The 20,042-nt window shown below is 40.7% G+C and overlaps 2 long non-coding RNA genes across 2 annotated transcripts; one reads left to right on the top strand and one right to left on the bottom strand.

Annotated features, from left to right (window-relative positions):
- The first annotated feature begins 7 nt into the window (after nt 1-7).
- Nucleotides 8-18,789, top strand: LOC113900258. Its single transcript, XR_003513104.1, has 4 exons — nt 8-405; nt 941-1,006; nt 16,472-16,537; nt 16,694-18,789. It is a non-coding gene; the product is annotated as an uncharacterized LOC113900258 (long non-coding RNA).
- On the bottom strand, nt 12,508-19,798 carry LOC113900257. Its single transcript, XR_003513103.1, has 4 exons — nt 19,264-19,798; nt 17,549-17,674; nt 14,823-14,925; nt 12,508-13,674 (listed from the first exon to the last, which is right to left on the bottom strand). It is a non-coding gene; the product is annotated as an uncharacterized LOC113900257 (long non-coding RNA).
- Between the last annotated feature and the right edge of the window lie 244 nt (nt 19,799-20,042).

Raw genomic sequence — 20,042 nt, 5'->3', positions numbered from 1 at the left:
ACTGCCGTACCCTCCGGTAAAGCGCCGCTGGGACCTCCCTGAGGCCTATCAGCGGCCTTTTTCCTCCCTTTCTCTGCTTCTCCAGCGCCACGTCGAGTTCTCAGCCCTGCCTCAGGTTCATATCAGTACAGTTGCAAGACTTTAGTAGACTATGAGGTTGGTTTTTTTTTTTTTTTTTTTAAGGCGTCGATGCAATGGAAGGAAGAACAGTTCCAAGAAACATAAATCGTGATTCCCCTGAGCTGGGCCGTTGGCATCCAGTCCTCGGTTACCGTCTGCAAACATATTAGCTTAACCTCTGACCAGCCATTCCCGGGAGGAGCGCTGGGAGGAAGAGGAGCGCTGGGAGGAAGAGTTCCGCAGTGTCCTGGCTGGCAAAGGATTCCTCCGCCTTGGGGCACGCTGGTACACAGGGAGCCACTATGGCTGTTGGTTAGTGGGTGGGAGGCTAAAGCCAGGAGCAAGATCCCACCCTCCAGGCCGGGGAGGCGCCCGTTCCCCAAACCTCCCGAGACGCCGGGCCTCCCGCGTGTCGGGCAGCTGTGCGTGTCCTCGTGGCAGGCAGTCCCAGGCTGGGTGGGGACCAGTGGCTTTGAACCTTGAGTTCCAACAAAGAAGTTCCTCCCTTCCTTCTTTCCTAACTGGCTTTTTTTTTTTTTTCCTCTCAACCTCAGCTCCCTGGCTTAGTTTTGCTATTTCTCGCTTTTTTTTTCTCTGCTTCTATGAACCACCGTGGCAACAAGCACACAAATGTGATTTTGTGTGTGATTGTGAAAATACTGTACTTCAAAGTAGCTGGAAAGTTTTGCTAAGAATCCCAAAAATCTCGCTCTGCACCTCTGAATTCTTTCCTTTCACACACCTCACGTAGTAGCTCTTTCTCCTGATGCTTCTATGTTTTAATCTCCTGTCTCGCTTAACGTCTGTTTTTACTTTCCAGTTGAGCGTCATTTCATTCCTGGGAATTAAGAAATGGCGAGGCCAAGACATCATTGCCAAGCTCACAGTAAGTCCAGACCACAAATGAGGTCTCTAAACACTCAGCCCAGAGCTCACTGTTACCCGTTTCTTCCACTCATAATGAAACATGACAGACACCGTCAGAAGGACAAATAGAAAACAAAGCAATTCTGTTGATACAATCTCTGATTTACATTTGCGTTCAGTTGCTAAGTCGTGTCTGCCTCTTTACCACCCCACGAACTGTAGTCCACCAGGCTCCTCTGTTCATGGGATTTTTAAGCAAGAATACTGGAGTGGGTTGCCATTTCCTTCTCCAGGGGTTCTTCCCCCTCAAAGATCAAACCTGCCTCTCCTTAATTGGCAGGCAGATTCTTTACCACTGAACCATCAGGGAAGCCCATTTACCTTTCAGTTCAGTTCAGTTCAGTCGCTCAGTTGTGTCTGACTCTTTGCAACCCCATGAATTGCAGCATGCCAGGCCTCCCTTTCCATCACCAATTCCCAGAGTTTACCCAAACTCATGTCCCTATGGGGTCACACAGAGCTGGACATGACTGAAGTGACTTAGCAGCAGCAGCAGCATGTCCATCGAGTTGGTGATGCCTTCCAACCATCTCATCCTCTGTCGTCCCCTTCTCCTCCTGTCCCCAGTCCTTCCCAGCATCAGGGTCTTTTCAAATGAGTCAACTCTTCGCATGAGGTGGACAAAGTATTGGAGTTTCAGCTTCAAAATCAGTCCTTCCAATGAACACCCAGGACTGATCTCCTTTATGATGGACTGGTTGGATCTCCTTGCAGTCCAAGGGACTCTCAAGAGTCTTCTCCAACACCACAGTTCAAAAGCATCAATTCTTCGGTGCTCAGCTTTCTTCACAGTCCAACTCTCACATCCATACATAACTACTGGAAAAACCATAGCCTTGACTAGACGGACCTTTGTTGGGAAAGTAATGTCTCTGCTTTTGAATATGCTATCTAGGTTGGTCATAACTTTCCTTCCAAGGAGTAAGCGTCTTTTAATTTCATGGCTGCAGTCACCATCTGCAGTGATTTTGGAGCCCAAAAAAATAAAGTCTGACACTGTTTCCACTGTTTCTCTATTTCCCATGAAATGATGGGACCAGATGCCATGATCTTAGTTTTCTGAATGTTGAGCTTTAAGCCAACTTTTTCACTCTCCTCTTATAGCTCCTCAATTCAGGCTGAAATCTTTACAACCAGAAATTGTGTTTTTCTGCCTACTCCCTGAATATTTTGGAACAGAAGGAGACCATAGACTGACAATAATGGTGGGCTGGATTCTGTCTCCGTTCTGTTCTCCCGGCTGGTTGCACAGCCTCTGATTCCCAGTTGTGCTGTGATAGGCACTCTACAGAAGATAAGATTTAATTCAAATCATGTGGAATACCTAGGAGCCAAGTATCCAAAAGAATGCTTTTGCTTATCTAGGGCATCTAGCAAATCCAAACATACAGATCTGTTCAATAGCCAGAGTCGGCTTCATACTGCAGAACTTCACATTGGTGTTTTCATAAAGAGGAAACTGTTGCAGGTCATGGATTGCTCTTTCTGAGGAATGTGGGGCCAGTTCTGCCAGTTGAAATGAGCTTTTGAAACTCTGTGCAAAGATCCTTTTTTCTTTCTTTCCCGCCATGGTTGGAAGAATGTTTACAACAACAAATCTCAGATTATGTCTCTGCTGCTGTGCATTGTCCTCCAAAGCCTTGACTTTATTTTGTTCATGCTTCATCTGCTGTACTTCAGCACTACTAATTGTGCCGAGCTAGCTCCAGTACTTTTGGCTGGAAAATCCCATGGACGGAGGAGCCTGGTAGGCTGCAGTCCATGGGGTCACTGAGTCGGACACAACTGAGTGACTTCACTTTCACTTTTCACTCTCATGCATTGGAGAAGGAAATGGCAACCCACTCCAGTGTTCTTGCCTGGAGAATCCCAGGGATGGGGGAGCCTGGTAGGCTGCCATCTATCAGGTTGCACATAGTCGGACATGACTGACGTGACTTAGCAGCAGCAGCAGCAGTGATAAGATGGAGAAGGCAGTGGCACCCCACTCCAGTACTTTTGCCTGGAAAATACCATGTACAGAGGAGCCTGGTAGGCTGCAGTCCATGGGGTTGCTAAGAGTCAGACACGACTGAGCGACTTCACTTTCACTTTTCACTTTCATGCATTGGAGAAGGAAATGGCAACTCACTCCAGTGTTCTTGCCTGGAGAATCCCAGGGACGGGGGAGCCTGGTGGGCTGCCGTCTGTGGGGTCGCACAGAGTCGGACACGACTGAAGGACTTAGCAGCAGCAACAGCAGCAGCAGTGATAGGCACTCACTAAAACTTAGCAAACGATAGAACTATTCACCCAATAATAGAATGTTAGAGCAGAGAGGGGCCATAACAGGCTACTTATCCAGTCCTTGATTTTTATAGATGTAGAAACTGGAGCCCGAATAAAGTCTCCTGCCCAGTCCAGAGATGGAAGAATGCACTCAAGTTACTTATTGCAGTTTAACAAATTACCACCAAAACTTAGTGGTTCAAACATAAATAAAACTGTTTGCTCATGATTTTGCAATGTGGACAGGACTCAGGGGACAGCTAGTCTCTTCTCTAATGTTGGGTGGGGCTGCTCAACTGGGGCTGCAGGATGGAAAGGCATTTCACTCATTTGTCTGGTGCCTCCACTGGGGCTGTTGGAATGCCTGGGAGCAGGCTAGATTTCTCTGTCCCTTGGACTGTCATCTGCCAGGTCCTCCTCTACACCGGGATAGTAACAGCAGCCGGCTCTCAAGAAGCAAAAGCTGGAGCTGCCAGGCCTCAGCTTGTGGGCTACCCTAAAACAGGCTGGATTGGTTTTGTGGGCTGTAGTTTGCTGATCTTCACTTTAATCTGTCATCTGATCGGTCTTTGGCTTTGCCTTCTGGCCTCTTGATTCCACTCTCTGAGATGTCTTTCCTTTTCCTTAAGAATGGTCCATATTTGTTCCCGAGTAGTTCTCTCAATCTTTGTCATGCTAGTAGAGACTCGAAGGCCCAGAAACTTCTTTTCATTTTTGAACTGTTTCTGTGTCCAACCTGGCAGTCCTTTCATTAATATAATTATCTTTAAAATTCTGTGGGCTTTCTATACATCTTATTGAGGTTCCTTCTGTGCTCCAAAATTTATATCCGATGGAATTTTTCTCAAAACTTTTGAGGAATTTCTGTAAATTTTAATGAGGCTTAACATCCAAATGCTCTAAAATTCACATTGATTATTCATATTGATTATCCTTTTTAAAAAAGATCTCTCTGAGTTTGTCAAGCTGGAACAATGCACTTAAGATTCTTAGAAGCCCTGAGATGGCCTTCAAAGTACCACATTAAATCTTTCTGGAATCTTAAAAATAAATAAAAGGGGACTTTTCTGGTGGCGCAGTGGATGGGAATCTGCCTGCCAATGCAAGGAATCTGGGTTCCATCCCTGTTCTGGGAAGATCCTTCATGCCTGGAGCAGCTAAGCCTGTGCACCATAACTCCTTAGCTTGCACTCTAGAGCCCGAGCCACAACTACTGAGCCTGCAAACCACAACTATTGAAGCCTATGCTCTGCAACAAGAGAAGCCACTGCAATGAAAAGCTCATGCACTGCAACAAAAAGAAGCCCCCACTTGTCAAAACTAGGGAAAGACTGTGCAAAGCAACAAAGATCCAGTGAAATAAAAAATAAATAAATTTTTTTGGAAAAAAAAAAAAAAAAAAGATTTTGCAACCACACATGATTTGATCTTTATCCTGGGGCCATTTCTTATTTTCCAAATCTTTCTTTGGCTAGAATTCTGCTTAAAAGCCAAACATATGCTTACTTAGTACTTTTTTTTTTCTTTTTTACTTTATCATACACATCTAAAAGAACACCACTGGCATTTTCAGCATTCTGCCTGGAAATCTCCTTGGCTAGATTCATAAGTTCATTAGGCACATTTTCTATCACTTGTGTTACCACAGGCAACAGTAACATTAAACATTCTGCCAACACATAACCTGGGCTGCCTTTTTTCCAATCTTCCATGGCAATTTCCTTACCACTTTTCCAAGCTCCAGTAACAGTCTTCTCTCTAGTTACAGTCTGGAAGTAAAGTCCATGTCACATATTTTAGGTTTTTCTTTCAGCAACACTTCATGTCCACATTCTAATTTCTGTTTCAGTCTCCCGTTACTAGGAAATAAGCCTACTTTCAAATATTAGAAACTTAGAACAGCAACAAATGTATTTGTTCTGATTCTATAAAGGGCAGAGTTCATGGAATCAGCTCATCTATGGTCTATTTAGCGTTGTTTCAGTTCAGTTGCTCAGTCGTGTCCGACTCTTTGCGACCCCATGAATCGCAGCACGCCAGGCCTCCCTGTCCATCACCAACTCCCGGAGTTCACTCAGACTCATGTCCATCGTCAGTGATGCCATCCAGCCATCTCATCCTCTGTCGTCCCCTTCTCCTCCTGCCCCCAATCCCTCCCAGCATCAGAGTCTTTTCCAATGAGTCAACTCTTCGCATGAGGTGGTTAGGGAGACTCAAATGAGGCTGGAAGATCCATAAAGGCCTCCTTCCAGCAGAGTAGTTATTGACCTTCAAAGGACTGAAAGTGGAAGCTACCAGGCCCAGAAGTGAAACAGTGGCACTTCCCTGCATCCCATTGATCAAGGGAAGTGATATAACCTAGATTCAAGGGAAGGGGAAATAATTTCCTTTTCATAAAGGGAGTGATATATGTCTACATGAGTGGAAGGAATTGTTGGCAACCACTTTTGTATACAATCCACCACAATCCTTAAACTAGTAAGTGGCAGAACTAAATCTACTGCTTTTTCCATCACACCATCTCTCTCACACACCACCACTGCTTCAGTAAGAAGCAGGCTGTCTCTAAGTCCTCTACATTATATGGTTTAGAGTTTCACTAACCATAAAGCTGTTCTTACCTTGAAACTTGTTATACACAATCAGTATATAATAATGTATTATATTTGAAGACATGGCCAGAAGAGGAAAAATACCTATTTGGAAAACCTGATATCCAGAATATCAGAATATTCAGATATCAGATATATCACATATCAGAATATCAGAGTAATAGAAAGAAAAATAGGGAAAATGAAGGGGAGAACATCACCAAAAAATAACTGAAGACAATTTTCTAGAACTGAAGGCTATGAGGCTTTAGATTGGAAAAACCACAAGTAATGGAAAAACAAACCTAAGACACATTATCGTGAAATTTCAGAACACTGAGCGGGGCCAGGGGAAAGATCCTAAAAGATTTCAGAGAGATTTAAAAAACAACTCATTTATGAAGGGTAAGAACAAGACTGGCATGATACTCAAGACTCAGATCTTAGTTTCCAAATACTATTCCCAGTAAATAAACCAGTTCTTAAAGCAATGGCTGGATCCAGAGATGGAACAGAGAAAATCCATGGTGAGCTTTGTGCTAAATGACTGATGGTAAAAAATCAAAAAGACAAAAGAGACAATTTAAAGGAGTTCTCACTGGTTAAAACTGAGGGTTATTTGAGCATCATATTGAATAGTGATAGGAACTGATGATACACATTGAATAGTAGTAAAATAGAAAATACAGGAGTGGACAGCAGAAGTTCTTAATTAGAGAAGAATGCTAACTTATAAATGTATCAGGAAAGATAAATAAAAAAAAAACCATTATTTTGCAACTAGAATTCCATACCCAGGCAAACTATAAATCAAGAATGGACTTCCCTGGTGGCACAGGTGGATAAGAATCCACCTGCCAATGTAGGCAACATAAGTTAGATCCCTGGTATAGGAAGATTACAAATGTGATGGAACAACTAAGCCCATGTACCACAGCTAATGAAGCCCATGTGCCTGGAGTCCATGCTTCACAACAAGAGAAGCTACTGCAATGAGAAGTCTGAGCACCACAACAAAGAGTAGCCCCAGCTCACCACAACTAAGAAAGCGTGCACACAGCAACGAAGACCTAGCATAACCAAAAATAAATTAATTTTAAAAAGAACGCATGCATCATTAACATTTTTCAAAAATATTGTTTATGCCTACGTGCCCTATGTTAATTTCCTAACACTGCCGTGAACAAATTGCAACAAGCCTGGTGGCTTAAAAGAACAGAAAAGTACTCTCTTGCAATTCTGGAAGCCAGAAGTGTGAAACTGAGGTAGCTGCAGGGCCACACTCCCTCCAGAGGCTCTAAAGCAGAACTCTTGTCTCTTCCAATTTCTGGTGGCTCCAGTCATTCCTTCTGGCTGCATCACTCTAATCTCTTCCTCCTACTTCTCAAGGCCCTCTTTTCTCTTCCCGTGTTTTCTCCTCTTCTGTCTTTCAGAAGAACACTTCTCATTGGATTTAGGATCAATCTAGATTCAGTTCAGTTCAGTCGCTCAGTCGTGTCTGACTCTTTGCGACCCCATGGACTGCAGCATGCCAGGCCTCCCTGTCCATCACCCACTCCCAGAGTTTACTCAAACTCATGTCCACTGAGTCAGTGATGCCCTTCAACCATCTCATCCTCTGTCGTCCCCTTCTCTTCCCGCCTTCAATCTTTCTCAGCATCAGGGTCTTTTCCAATGAGTCAGCTCTTTGCATCAGGTGACCAAAGTATTGGAGTTTCAGCTTCAAAATCAGTTCTTCCGATGAACATTCAGGACTGATTTCCTTCAGGATGGACTGGTTGGATCTCCTTGCAGTCCAAGGGACTCTCAAGAGTCTTCTCCAACACCACAGTTCAAAAGCATCAATTCTTCAGTACTCAGCTTTCTTTGTAGTCCAACTCTCACATCCATACATGACTACTGGAAAACCCATAGCCTTGACTAGACAGACCTTTGTTGGCAAAGTAATGTCTCTGCTTTTTAATATGCTGTCTAGATAACTGAGGATAATCTTTCTTCATATCTGTAACTTATCTTCAGATCTGTAACTTAATTATATCTGCAAAGACTCTTTTTCTCAACAAGGAAATATTCACAGATTCTAAGACTGAGGATGTAGACATAGCTTTAGGGCACCACCATTCATCCCACTATACACCCTCATCTCAGGAGACTTCTGAATGGTGTACTTCACCAGAACAAGAGAATAAAGCAAAATTAGGAAGCAGTGGATTCAGAAAACAAGGGATTCAATGCAAAAATAAGTGAACAGAATTCCCAGAATGATGGGGAGGAGAGAACTTGGAATGAGAGCTGTGCAGCAGGCATTCAGGGCAACCAGTGTAGCTTGGAGAAGGGGACTAATGGCTCTAGCACACGTGCCTCGGAAACAGTAGGAGGAAGCAATTACCACAGGGGTTTTAAGTTACTGAGAAGAAATTAACAGCTCCATTGAGCATGATAAGGAAAACTATCAATGAAAAGCTCTGGGAAAACAAAAACTTGCTGCAGCATGCTATAAACTGAATGTTTATATCCCATCCATGATTCATATCTTGAAATCTAACCCTCTACATGAGGGTATTTAGAAATGGGGCTTTTGGGAAGTGAATAGGTCATGAAAGCAGAACACTCATATGAGATTAGTACTTTTATAAAAGAGTCCAGGGAATTCCCTGTTGGTCCGGTGGTTAGGACTCTCTGTTGTTACTGCTGAGGGTCAGGGTTCAAAATCCCAGCTCGGGAAACTAAAATCCCAAAAGCCACGTGGGTCCTCATCAGATCTTGATCTTGGACTTACCTACCTCCAGAGCTATGAGAATTTGTGGCAGTTTGCTGTGGCAGCCCAAATGGACTAAGACACACATATTATATTCTCCAAAGATGACCCATCCCAGATGCTCCGCTACAATTCTACCACTTTTCCCTCAAGAGGAGGAGGATATGCCCAGTTCCCTTGAATCTCATGACCTGTTGTGAATTATTTGACCAACAGAACACAGCATAAGTCATGCTGTGTGCCTTCTGAGGCTAGATCATGATTGCATTTCTACTTTGTTTACTTGAGACATTTGCCTTGGAATCCAGTCACCATTCTATGAGGAAGCACAAGCAGCCTATGGAGAGGTTCCAAAGTCTACGGCTGACAGCCAGGACCAACCTGACATAAAGCCATCTTAAAAGTGGGCCATGCCAGAAGCAGGGCACTCAAAAGCTGGGGCTCTGGAACAACCCAGAGGGATGGGGTGGGGAGGGAAGTGGAAGGGGGGGACACATGTTCACCCATGGCTGATTCATGTCAATGTATGGCAAAACCCATCAATTATCCTCCAATTAAAATAAATTAATTTTTAAAAAAAAAGTGGACCATGCCAACTGAAGTTGAGTAGAGACAAACCTCTTCCACCAAGCTCTGTCCAAATTGCAAATGAGTAAGCAAAACAAATGACTGTTTTAAGAAACTGAATTTGGAGGTGGTTAGTTATTAACATACAGCCAAAAGGAGTTGCCGTGAGAAGATAATGAAAACATAACACATTATGTTATGCTCAGGTTATGTTCCTGTAATTTTAATTCTATAAACAACATTAGAGAAAAATAATGTAATCATTTGTGTGTATAACATAGGTAAGGAGTAAAATATCTCTTTTCATTAAAACATAATAAATGCTACTTAAAACTGAAAAATTAAGAAACAGTGGAATGTTATTCAGAAATAAATTGGTGAAACTCCACAAGAAATAGCTGCAAGTGCTGAAAATATTTGGCTTCTTGGAGCAGAAATTGTGAGTACTGTGGATGAGGGTGAGTAATTTCTCTGTGTGTGTGTGTGTGTGTGTATGCTGTCACGGAAGATCCAAATTCCTGACTTCATTCTGATTATTTTCTTTAGCAACCTTTTTCTTTAAAGTGGGCAGCAATATACTCAGCTAAAAGATTGCAATTTTCAGCTTCAAGAAAAGCTCCTTAAAAAGAAAACAGCAGTTGACATGGTGTTTTGGTTTGTTTGGTCTGGTTAGTAACTTTTACCTGAAATCCCCTTTCCTCCCTACTTCCTTTGCCTAATACTTGCTGTGATATCTGGAGCTCTTGCAGTTACTGTGGGCGCTGAGAAAAACTAGACGATGGAAACTAGGCACAAAAGATGGAGAACAAAAACCTTGAGCATGAAAACAAAAAAGCATAGGGCAAAAAGTCAAGAGGAGACTGTTTTCCTGATGATTGTTAAGCCATGAGTTCAATCCTGGACTGCTTTCCTCCAGACTTCTTTTACATGAAAGAAAAAAAATTAATTTGTACCTTAAAGTACTTACATTCAGTCTCTGTTACTAACAAATAAGCTGAACACTAACTTACATAGAATTATATAGAAATCTTGTATAAATATGTGCCTTGTACAACTATTCTCTTGTATAACTTAGCTGAAGATAAAAATTAGAAGAGGAGGGAAGATGAAAGGAAGAGGGAGAGGGAGAGAGGGAAGGAAGGAAAGAAAGAGGAGAATCAGAGAGAATGAGTCAGTAAACAAGAATGGGGCTTGGAGTGAACCCAGTCCTGGGGTCTTATTCTGTGTCTGCTTCTTTGACAACCTCAGTTTTCTCACTTGTGATACTGCAAGACAAATGTAAAGATTAGACAAAGTATTAAAAAGTGCCTAATGTACTGTTGCAAAAAAAAAAAAAGGGGTATTTCATTGGCTTTTTGAGTTCTTCCAGCATCTAGCCCTGTTGAACTCATGGTAAGTCTTCAAGAAACTTGTGTTGAATTAAGGTGCTTTCGGTGTGGACAAACCACAATTTGAGATATTTTTCAGGGAAATGTATGCCTCTTTTTCCCAGTTGTAACATATACTTTTGGTCTCAGCTCATTCTATACAAGGCATCCAGAAAAGCTTTCCAAGAAATAGTTCTGATTACATGACCCCTCTCTGGAAATCCTTCTCGCTCCCCGCATCTTTCCCTTCACTCCCACTTTGCACCCCTGCCAATCACACTCATGCCTCCACAGGCCTTTTTTCAGACTGTTTCCCTGCCAGGAATGCCCCTTTCCACTTTCCTCGATAGTGAGTTTCTTTCCCCCCAAGCCTCAGACCAAGTATTTTCTCATGAAGGAAAACCTTTCCCAAGCTCTTCAGGTAGATCTGGCTCTAATCTGTTTCTCTTGATATTTTTGTGTCCCTCTCCTCTCTATCACTTTGTATTCTTATTCTTTTATTTGTTGGTCTCTGCAACTAGCCAGGAGCTCCTTGAGGACAGGTCTTTGGTTGTGCTGACACTGTTTTTACCCAGTACCTGCTGTTATTGTATTTCTCTCCACAAACACATTACTTTGTCCTTATTCAAACTTAAACATACCTGTTAAATATTAATGGGCTGTTAGTAGTATCCAGAGTGGCTGGAAATGGCTGAAATAGGAATTCCTAAATGTTATCAGTGAGAAGACAATTTAGGAGTATCTATCAATATTAAAAATGTTCATACTAGGGAATTCCCTTGTGGCCCAGTGGTTAAGACTCTGTGCTTCCAATGCAGGGGGCACGGGTCTGATTCAGGTGCTGTGGCCAAAAATAAATACAATTTTAAAATTAAAAAAAAAAAAAAAAGTCTTGGGGGCCCAGTGGTTAAGAATCTGCCTTGCAATGCAGGGGACACAGATTCATTCCCTGATCAGAAACTAAGATCCCACATGCCACAGAGCTACTGAGCTCACACACCACAACTTAAGAGTCTGCACGCAGCAACGGAAGATCCCACATGAAGCAATGAAGATCCCGCATGCCACAACTAAGACCCGACGCAGCCAAATAAATAAATTAAATATTTTTTGAAATGTTCATACACTTTGACTGAGTGATCTTGCTGCAAGAAAGCTATCCCAAAAAGGGTGTGTCTTATATGATCACAACATATGTGTGTAAGGATTTTTATTGTAGCGTTAAAAGACTAATATACCCTAAATGCTTATCAGTGAGGCTAAATTAAAATGATAAAATATCTGTATTATCAACTGAAGCTGGAATAGATCAATACGGACAGTTTTCAAAAATACAGAGTAGGGACTTCCCTGGTGGCCCTACTCTAGGCTAAAGCTAGCCTACTCAGTGGCTAAAGCTCCCTGCTCCCACTGCTGGGGGCCTGGGTTCAATCCCTAGTCAGGGAACTAGATCCTGCTTGCAGCAGCAAAGATCAAAGATCCTGCATGCGTCAACTAAGATCCGGTGCAGCCAAATAAATAAAATTTTCTAAAAAATTTTAAAAATATAGAGTAAAACAAGAGAAAGCAGAATGTCAGTGTAGCCTGTGTCTTGTTGGCATGCTAAGTTACAATAGTAATATATAAAACATTATAAAAACAGATTTGGCTACAAATATCCACCTTATTGTGATGATTCTTACATTAAATTGCTGAGATATTGGGATGCTTCCTGAGCCATCATAGTGGCATCTTAGTTCTTACCTCAGCACATTTTGCTGCATTTTTATGGTTTGGCAAGTAAGAGGATAAATATTTCAAATTCTCCCAGCCTCTATCATTCCTTCAAGCAGTATTTTCCACAGATGTTGCACAACATATATACAAGTATTTGGTGCCAAGTGTCTGGAATGATCTTAATTCTATAATAAAAAATGTATCTTTTAGTCATAAGAGTTTGCTCAAAACAGTATTCATCATAAAATAAAATGTTTAGTGAGTATAAAAACACATAGAGATAGCTACACCTTGAACATTTTCATCTTTATTAAATATCTACTAGATACTTTTTTGAGTGTTTTGACTATTTTTAAACTTTAAAGACCTTATGATTTGTGAGTTAAAAAGTCAATTAGACTAATAATACTAATTTTGAGTATTTATATTGTTATATATGTATATTTATATTTACATATGTGTGTAAGTGTATACATATATTGGAAGGATATACACCAAGCTGATACTGGCTAGCTCTTGGGAAAGAAGAAGATTGGTGTATATGTGTAAAGGAGAATGCTCACCTTTTATTTTATACACTTCTTTATATTACTTGATTTTTGTTAACAATGAATATATGTTACTTCTTTAATTGTAAACATGGTTTACATAGAAAAAATAAATATAGCTAGTGAAAAGAGGGCTTCCTTCTTTAAAGGAAGATTATGATTATGACATATTAAGATTATGACAGTCTGTGCCAGGCTTTGGGGAAAACTTCCATCTTCTTGATGGTATTTTTCAAATATATTTAAGAAAATACAATTAAAAAATAATAGAGTAAAAGTTATACCACAGCACCCTCTGTGAAAAACTCAATCTGTGAGAAAACCATCTAGTAAAATTTCATTTGATTTTGATTCTTCTGATCATAATTTATGATAATACAACCTATGCAGGGCCAACGCTTACACAGTTCATATACTATACAGAAATAAAAAGGTTTGCTATACAAACTGATATAATAAATAAGATATATTGTGGCATAAGGTTTGTGGAAAGGTAGATTAGACTTCTTTATTCAGATAACCTTTGTCTTACTTGTAGTAGTTTATTTCAGGGCACCATAACTGCTTATGTATCAAGCTGTACCATCCGACTGGGAGCTCCCTATTCATCTTTGCAACTCCAGCACCTGACCCAGTGTGGGCACATGATAGGCTCGTCATCTTTCAAGGTCTGACTTTGCCGGACTCTTCTCTATTGCTGAGTCCTGTGCTAATCATCATCAACCTCAGGAGGAAGAGGTTCTGGTCCTAGTTCTGATCCTAATTGAGTTTACTTGAACAAATCATCCAGGATCTATGATTCTGTTTCTTACCTGGAAAACAAAATGAGGCACTTTGACTAGAAAATCTTCAAATTATCTTTTAACTCTAAAACTCAATCTTTAATATGCAAATATGACTGATTTAGGCACATTAAAGTATATAAGCACATGGATGTTACTAAACAGAAACAGGTCTTATCTATTCATTAAAACAGACCCAACAGGATTTCTAAATGGATATATTTTGAACAACAAAATTACATCTATTTACAAGGAGATCAATAGATCATTTTTTATTGAATACAATTGGCCACCTTCTTTCTCTGCATTCCATTTATGTCCAGATTAGGAAGTGTACTCCTTGTGCAACTGAATATATTCATATAAAGTTGTTTTAATTCAGATCTTTGAGTCATGAGACCCCAGCATGTTTTTCATCCCTAAGTTATTCAAATGCATAGCTGTGACTGAGAAACATCAATTTAAAGTGAAATAAAGCTGTTGGGATATTATCAAAATAAAATGAACTAACAGGCAACTGTTGAATCTCTCTCATGTTGCAAAGGACTTTAGATTTTTAATAACCTGAACCTGTGATAACATACTTAGGTAACTAGATACGGGACATTATGCTGGGCATATTCAGATGCTATCAGCATTGATTAGGTTCAGAGTCCTCCCCATTTTGTAAGGGGACATTGGCAAAGAGCAAGCAGTATGAAGCTGGTTTTGCAACCTAAGAGGCCAAAGCTGGTGCAGGGATGCTATAGAAGGATGTTGGAAGCTAGGAGAGAACTAAGCTAGGCATCAAGGGAAGAGCTAAGGACATTATGATCTTTTAAAAATTTTAAAGGACAAAAAGCAAAGATGAAATCAAGGTTATGTAGCTGGAAAAACACAGAAGCAAACAGAAGGAGAGAAGGAGCCTGGCAGACGAGCTCCAGGTGAGCTGACGTGGCGTCTTGCCACACTTGCCTCTGTGGCCAACGGACAGTGATACCTGGTGGCCAGGCTTGGTTGATGTGAAGAGCAGACATAGACGCTGAATCATCTCTCCCACTGCTTCAACCAACAATGCAAAAAAAGAAGACAAAAAGGAGAGGAGAGGAAGAAGATGACGGTGGAGGAGAGCACTGTGAGGGAGGATACTGTGACACGGGGGAAAGGGCTGAGAGTCAGCACTCCTGACCTTGACATACCTGCCTCCGCTCACCAGCTCCACCTGAGTCTCTGCACCCGGGGACTAGGCATTTTAGCCCAGATCTTCAGTGAGGCTCTCGCTAGCTCTTAAATTTGTAAGACCTAGTTAAAAACAGAGTTTAAAATTCTTTAAGACTCCATTAAAACAATCAGTGAAAGATTCATCATCTGACTTTATTACCCAAGCAGCAGGATTTTAGTTTGACTCCTTAACACTTTGGCAACTGGTTGTCCATGGGCCCTTGATAAGAATTCCTGATTGCTTTCTAACAGGGTGGATCTCAGGACTGTGTTAGAAGCAAAAGGCAAACAGATGGGTGGGCTGCTCTAAACAGCTCTGGTTGCACTTTTTTTCCTTTTCTTTTTTCAAATGAGAAGTTAGTCTTCCCCAAATCCCAATGCTCCACTCCCTAATTTGGAGATGAACCAGATGATTTCACTGGTCTTTCCCTTCTCTGGTTTCTGTGACTCATCAACTATAGCAACCAGGGTGGGGTTAAAATAAACAACGCTAATGCTCAGGTTATGCTGTAGCTCAAAAGGAAGGAATCTGAGAAAAACTGTTAAGATAGTCAAAGAATGAAAAAAAAATAGGACTCATAGTACTCCTAACTCATTCATCTTTCCCAGGAGGTCATCCTATATCCAGTGCCCCCATTTTTCTTCTTTAATTAACAACTACATGAATGTTTTGTTTATTGATGTGTATATTTTTCTATGAAAACTGGTAAAATGGTTAATGTAGTATAGAGAGAAGCCTACTTGATTTTGATCACTCACCTCCCCGAAAAAGCTCCAGAATCTATCTGACTATAGAAATCAAGGCAAATTCATTCCATTTAACCAACATGAAGTATCCACTATATGCCAGGTACTAACTAGGGCAAGATTGTATATAGCAGATGCATGACAGGAAAAAACACAGTAACTCCAATTTCAAGATCTGGTGGAGGTAAAGAAATAATTGTAATTTCACAAATGTATCAGAAATGAAATCAAAGTGCTAGGGAAGCCCAGGAGCAGTTAACCTTAGAGAAAGGAATGAGATAGTCCCTCTTGACCAATGCATTCAAGGTTACTCATAGCTATTAATACTTGAAGTCATTGTGAAAGCATAAAAGAGGAAATGTAACACATACCAAAGTATTCCATATCCATGTGAAGGATCAAAGTAGAGAGACATAGCTGTTAATTCTTAAAAAAAATCATTCCATTACAAAAAAAGGTACAGAGGATTAGTCACTGGAGAAGGTGTGTCTACTTATTTAATGACACTATTGTGAAAACTGTGGAAATATTTTTGAAAATTTTTCACTTAAGTATTTCCCTCAGAGCCCAAGGCAAATCCTGGTCACTTGAGAGTTTTCAGGAACAACTTTGAGACAAGGCTCATGACTCAGAGAGTAAAGGGAGCAGAAGATACTGCCAACAGGGGTTAAAAATGCATGAAGGGGTGATCAGGTCCTCGTTGGATCACATTGTTCAATGGATGAGTAGTATCTTTTTTTTTTTCTAGTTTTAAGGAAATTGATTGTTCTGATATGAGGTCTGAAGTCAGCCCAATGAGGTTTTCAGAGTTTTTGAGATACTAAATATTCACAGTTATGTAATGCTATTTAAAAGTGGTTTCTTCCTTTTTTTTTTTCAGTGAAAATGTCCAAAAATATAGTGGACTGAAATGGAATCTTCAATAATGACATAAATGAGGATTGAGGTATTTATATACCAACAAAAATTCTCAAAAACCCAATACTCCCACGGGCAAGGGAATGGTCAGGTTTGCTGCTGTTTCCAATGAATGACATCAGCTACCTGTAAGTCTCCATCAAAATGAATTCAGTTAATACTGTTAATTTCTTTTCCCTTCCAGAGCCTGTGGTATTCATGTGGGCATTCCGGAGAGCTGCAGCAAACTTAAGACGGAAACCCAGACAGCTGAAGAGGAAAGGGATAAGGCACAGAGTTACTGGATAGAGATCAGCCCAGAGACCTCCACCAGTCAGGCCTTACAAAGGATGACTACTCGCCTGGAGCTGCAATTATTCATCCTTCATAAACAGAGATCGCTTCTCAGAATTGTTAACATTGCTTCTGTTAGTCTTTAAACAAAGCGGTCTGTTTATAAGTTAGGAACATTAAAAAAAAAAGTCATCCACCTTGTATTGTTTAAAAAAAAAAAAAAAAAAGAAGTCTGCACACACTCGATACCAAACTGAAAAGGAATGGAGAGGAGATGGAGGCACAGCCTGAGACCCACATGGGTTTTTAACTGGCTAAGTTCAATTTTCTCTTTCAAGGCTGTAGTAGCCATTTTAAATATTTAAACATTAACATAAATACCACACAAACATCAAAGCGTTCTGGGGAGGAGGTCATGCCATTATTTACCCAAATGCTCAAGTCTCTGAGGGAGGGCACCTTGGGTTTCAGCTTGGGCTCAGGTGCTGGGCTCACTTTCTCTTTTTTTATTTTCTAGACGCCAGAGTCCAAGCATTAAAAGGTAAGGAGAGTCCAGCAAGATAAAAGTAACATTTAAAGAGTTAACCATTCTTTTTTAAGTGACCTTCTTGGGAGGATACCAACTTTTCCGCCCCCCAGATTTAGAATCCACTTCCAAATGATACAACTGGAATTTAATTCCCCAAAAGAACAACTTTTGCAAAGGAACCTTTATCCCATTTAGTATAGCTTTGAGCTCTAGAGGAAGGCGAGCCATCTGACTTACCCTGCATGAGGATCTGTAGTACTGATTACCACCAGTTCTGATATGTCCAACTCCAGTAGACTTAAGATCTGCATCGTCCATATCATTGGCTTGGCCACATCGTTACATATGTGGGGGCAGGCGTATCTGGTACCGCAAAAACAAAGGTGAACAGATTGCCAGTAAGACTGATCACTATAGCCTCAAGTTTAGGCTGAAAAAATAGCCTCCCTTGATTTCTCTGCCCTCAGATTGCCCTAGTTTCCATTCCGCCTCCCAATCTAGCTGACATATTTCAGCCACAGTTTCCATTATAGAAGTTTAATCATGTGGCCCACCTCTACTGCCAGCCTCATTAAAAAGCTTTTGATTATTCCCCATCTCAAGACAAAGGCTTCTGTCTCTAAGAAGGCACGTGGGGCTTTTTATTGACAACTGCTCCCCACCACATTTTCTTAGGTATCTTTCGGTTCCTTCCCCATAAATACCCATGGCCAGGTCTTAGGCACCCTGGAAGGCCTGCCATTCCAACAAGCGGTGCATGTTTCTACCTCTGCAGCATGGATTTTACTGTCCCTCAGCCTGAAATTTCCCTTCCCATCTGACAAACTCCTTTCAAACTTCAGCTCAAACGATACCTCTCATTGATGTGATCTGACAATACTTCACATTTATACAGTGACTTACAGTTTAAAAATAACTTTTATATACATATATATATATATGTATTATTTATTGGAAGGCCACTAGAGCCTGTAGAAAATGATGGGAAGGCATCAAATTCTGGATTTCACAGATGAAAAGACACAGGCTCAAAAGGGGAGAGACACTGCCTTAGCAAATGGTACAACTGAGACTCATTCACTGCTCTCTGCTTCCCACTCATCGCTTGCTTCTTCCAACAAACTCTGTACTGGTTACTTCTAAGATGCAGCCTCTCAAACCTCTCCAAGTTACAGCTGACAATTCCCCAACTGCTGGATGTGAATTAACTTTAGCAGGGGCTCCTGAGAGGTGGAAGGCTTGGCTGACAGCAAACTCAGCACTCCCTGATATGCAAAATGACATTTTGGCCTTAGGCACTTAGTAAGTTACACAGTCCTTGCTCCTTAGGAGTAAAAGTTTTCAGGCACTAGAGTGTAGCATTAAAAAAAAGCCAAACTGAATTACGAACTGACCTACCACTTTATTAGCTTCCCAACATGCATACATATAGAGACATTCAAGCCTGATGCACTGTGATTTCAGTCTCCCTTATCCTCTTCCTGAACTCAAAAGAACTCATTGTGCAAGTCTATGAGGTTGCATGTTGGAATTGGACAGAGATTACTTCCCGCTGCCCACTGTGGCACTCGGGAAATTATAATTTGCATCACTTTTGGTGGGGCAGAGAGCAGATATACTTGGGAAATACATTCAATTATTTATTTTTCACATTAGTAAAACACTGTTTGCATATTGTTGGAACCCAAGACTAGTTAAAAATAAAAAACAAACTCCATAAAATACATTCCATTTCTTATTTGTATAGAAATTGTTTACTTTCTCATTCAATTAAACAAAGATTGTAATCACTTTATTTTGGACTCATTTCTCACTTTCAGTTGAAAACTTCAGGAGTAAATTTAAATATTGTCTCATGGAAGATTATGCAGTCAGTTAAGACTGTTCCTGGACACAACATGCTATTTATTCGGAGTCTCATCTAACAGGTTAAAATTTTAAAAAAACCTTACAGTTTAGTGTCTGCAGTCTAAGTTCGGTAGAAGTTTGTTGAAAAGCCAGTTTGCAGAGTGGGGAGGAATTGAGTTTACTTGACATTGGAGAACATCCCTGGAGCTGGAGTGGCTTCCAGAGTTGTGTGAAAGAGTAGGTTTCTTTTCAGCATGCCAGTGACTTGTACATGGGTGGACATGGGTATCTCTTTGATAAGCTTTTTTTTTTTTTTCTGTCACAGAAAGAATCACAGGTTACATATTCATGGCCAAACAAGTTTTGGGTGCTAGAAAGAATGTTTTTAAGAGGTTTTAAACACTGTATCTTCCAACTATTAAATCTAACCTGAATTTGAACTTACCTTGTCGCTCTTAAATGAGATATAGTAACATTAAATGAGTTAGTATTATAAAACTGTATCCAAAACACGGAACTTCAGTGTTTTTTGAGAGGTAGGTGACTGGTATGGCCTTTATTAAACATGAATTTTTATTAAAATTTTTTTTTCTTTTTTTGGGGGGGGGTGGATAGGGGTGGGCCTCATGGGATCTTAGTTCCACAACCAGATATCGAACTCTGGCTCTCAGCAGTGAAAGTGTAGAGTTCTAACCACTGGTCTGACAGGGAATTCCCTAAATGCAAGTTTTTAAACTTCTTTTCTTGTGCAGGGTTCATAGCTGCCCATAGACTTGCCCTTGTGAGTAAGGGATCTAAGACTGAGTTACAGACAATTTAGCTACATGCTGGAATATGGGGAGGGTCTTATCAGCACAATTTAATAGGTGTTGATGGTGTATCT

The sequence above is a fragment of the Bos indicus x Bos taurus genome, chromosome 10 (assembly GCF_003369695.1).
Source record: "Bos indicus x Bos taurus breed Angus x Brahman F1 hybrid chromosome 10, Bos_hybrid_MaternalHap_v2.0, whole genome shotgun sequence".
Classification (NCBI taxonomy): domain Eukaryota; kingdom Metazoa; phylum Chordata; class Mammalia; order Artiodactyla; family Bovidae; genus Bos; species Bos indicus x Bos taurus.
This window is presented reverse-complemented; position numbering and strand designations above follow the sequence as displayed.